The sequence below is a fragment of the Macaca mulatta genome, chromosome 13 (assembly GCF_049350105.2).
Source record: "Macaca mulatta isolate MMU2019108-1 chromosome 13, T2T-MMU8v2.0, whole genome shotgun sequence".
NCBI classification, from domain to species: domain Eukaryota; kingdom Metazoa; phylum Chordata; class Mammalia; order Primates; family Cercopithecidae; genus Macaca; species Macaca mulatta.
In genome coordinates, this window is record NC_133418.1 from 54,600,502 (window position 1) to 54,603,523 (window position 3,022).

The 3,022-nt window shown below is 50.0% G+C and overlaps 1 long non-coding RNA gene across 1 annotated transcript; it reads left to right on the forward strand.

The window, feature by feature from the left end:
• Window positions 1-533: 533 nt before the first annotated feature.
• On the forward strand, window positions 534-2,796 carry LOC114671943 (uncharacterized). The gene is made up of 2 exons (XR_003722118.2): window positions 534-836; window positions 1,172-2,796. It is a non-coding gene; the product is annotated as an uncharacterized LOC114671943 (long non-coding RNA).
• The last annotated feature ends 226 nt before the right edge of the window (window positions 2,797-3,022 follow it).

Below are 3,022 nucleotides of genomic sequence, written 5' to 3' on the forward strand. Positions count from 1 at the left end.
CCGTCTCAAAAAAAAATAAATAAATAAAATAAAATAAAATAAAATAAATAAATAAATAATAAAAAATACAAAAAACTAGCCGGGCGAAGTGGCGGGTGCCTGTAGTCCCAGCTACTCGGGAGGCTGAGGCAGGAGAATGGCGTGAACCCGAGAGGAGGAGCTTGCAGTGAGCTGAGATCCGGCCACTGCACTCCAGCCTGGGGGACAGAGCAAGACTCCGTCTCAAAAAAAAAAAAAAAAAAGAAAAAAGAAAAAATAATAATAATAAAAAAAAAACGTTATGCTAAGCAAAATAAGACTGACACAGAAGGACGAGTATTATATGATTCCACTTACACAAAATGCCTATAATAGGTAAATTCATTAGACAATTAGAAAGTGTATCAGAGGAGGTTGGGGGGATGCTGAGGGAAGGGGAAAAGAAAAAAGAAAATCAAGGGGTGGGAAGCAAATGGCTGCAGGGTAGAAGGGGAGTGGGCTGCCGCTTGGGTGTGTGGGTGTCAGAGGGAGACAGGACAGGAGAGTCAGGTCCTGCGCGCAGGGGCCTCTGCGCTCCCGCGGGACGCAGCTGTGTTTGTCTGGGGTGGCGGCAGCGTGGCAGGAGCGAGGGGCGCCCCGACACGTCCCCTCCGCCCTCCAAGACCCCTGCCGACTCCAGCCCGTCCCTGTCTCACCCTCTTTATTTAACAAAGAGCGGAGAGACTGTAAATGACCCTGAGCAGCGTCGCGGCGAGCAGGGCCCCTGGGGCACCCCACAGGCGTCATCCTGGCCGCGTAAGCGCCGAGCTCGGGCACCGGGTGGTTTGGCGTGCTTGTGCACTTGCTCCGTTTTCTCTGTAAGTACTAAGGATTCCCCCGCCGCCCTCTTCCTCATTTTCCACCATCCCAATTTACACTAGCATTAGTTTTTACTTCCGTAATTTCCCCATGTCCATGTAACATCACACACACACACACACACACACACACACACACACACACACGTTTGCTTTTGTTTTCCAAAATGGCAGCTTCTAGTAGGCGCTTCTCTTTGTCTTGCTTTTCTAGTACACTGTGGAACCCCAAATCCCAGCTGGGATTCACTCTTCTCTAATGGCTGAACATTCATCCGGGGCATGAAGGCAGCTCAGTTCATTTCATTATTCCTTTGTTTCCTCTATTTTGCCACCAGAAACTGCCGCGATGAATGTCAGTCCCCAGAGCCGGAACCGTTCCCGGTTTTCTCCACTTGGATCTGAGAACTCTGACCCTCCAGCCCGGCGAGCTCTTTGCCAGGGTGACAGGAGGAAATGTCCCCGCATCCGTGCCTGCTTTCCCAGATGGGACCCTCCAGCAGTCCCCTCCACTGCCCTTGCTTCCTCCTAACCGCTTCCCCCCAGCGACCGCGGAAGGCGCTTCCTCCCCCGCAGCGCGAGCCCCAAGCTCCTCTAGCGCCCCAGCTCTCCCCGCCCCCTCCCGACCTTGTTTCATATGACCCCTCCCCCGCACATACTCAATTTCATCTTCCCAAGGCGCCCACTCTCCACATCCTGAGGAAAAAAAGAACCGGCTGCTGTTCTATGTTATTGTCATACTTCTTTCCTCCCGAGCACTACACAACTTGAACAACTTTTTTTTTCTTTTTTTGAGACAGGGTCTCACACTGTCGCCCAGGCTGGAGTACAGTGGCATGATGATGGCTCACTGCAGCCTCGCCCTCTCTGGACTCAGGTGATCTTCCTGCCTCAGCTTCCCAAGAAGCTGATACTACGGTCGCGTGCCACCACTATCGGCTAATTTTATTGTTATTATTTTTTAACCACAGGGTCTCGCTATGTTGCCCAGGCTGGTCTCGAACCCCTAGGCTCAAGGGATCCTCCTGCCTTAGCCTCCCAAAGCGCTGAGATTACAGGCGTGAGCCACCGCGTCCCGTAGTAAATACTATTCCAAGGAAACGGCACCTGAGTTTGAGATAAATCAGGTTTACTGCAGGGAAGGAGCATTGGCCCGGGTGGCCAGAGGCAAGGGTACGAACCGACCCTGCCCTTCTCCCTGCCTGGTTCCGCCTTCAGCAAATTGTTCCACACATCTCTGGTTTCCTCCCCACATGATCCCAAGGCCCTGCTGGCTCTAGCCTCTGTGAGGCTAGAATTACAATTCCATTCCTCCCCAGCCACGCCCCATCTCTTGCTCCCTGTGCTGGCGCTTTCCCCAATCAGCCACACTTTCCTTTCCCATTCACTGAGCCTGTGCAAAGCCCTGTCTCTTATTCTGAATATCTAGATCCTATTCACCTTTGAAGACCCGACTTGGCCACGTTTCTTCCCAAAGCCTACTGCATGCCCTCTGTGGGAGGAACCGCTCTGTCCTTGCAAAGCCACTGTCTGTAGCACTTTCTCTGTATCTTACCAATGGCATCGCCCACTATGCATGGGGTGCTGTTCCATACCTGCCCTTCTTCCAATGCCATCTATGTGTCTGGCAAGACCCCAGCATAGCACTTTGCCCACGGTAAAGGATATGGTTTTGGAAGTCCCAAGACCTGGGTCCACATCCCAGCTCTGACACTAAATGTATTACCTTGAACATGTCACATAGCCTTTCTGGGCCTTAATTTCCCCAAATGTAAAATGGAAATAATAGCTTATTTCATAGTGTTGCTGTGTTGATTAGCTGAGACACTATATAAGAAAATGCTTTGTGAACTGTAAAGCTATTTACAGACATAAATTATAATAGTAAAGATATATATTATTCAGATGGTGGCAAGAGGGATATCCTTTCCAAAACAGAAGTAAAAAAAAAAAAAAAAAAAAAAAGAAGGCATGGTGACTCACCTCTATAATCCCAACATTTAGGGAGGTTGAGGTGAGAGGATCGCTTGAGCCCAGGAGTTCAAAACCAGCCTGGGCAACATAGCAAGACTCCCGTCTCTACAAAAATAAGAAAATTAGCCTGGCATGGTGGCATGCGCCATTAATCCTAGCTATTTGGGAGCCTGAGGCATGAAGATTGGTTAAGCCCAGGAATTTGAGGTTACAGT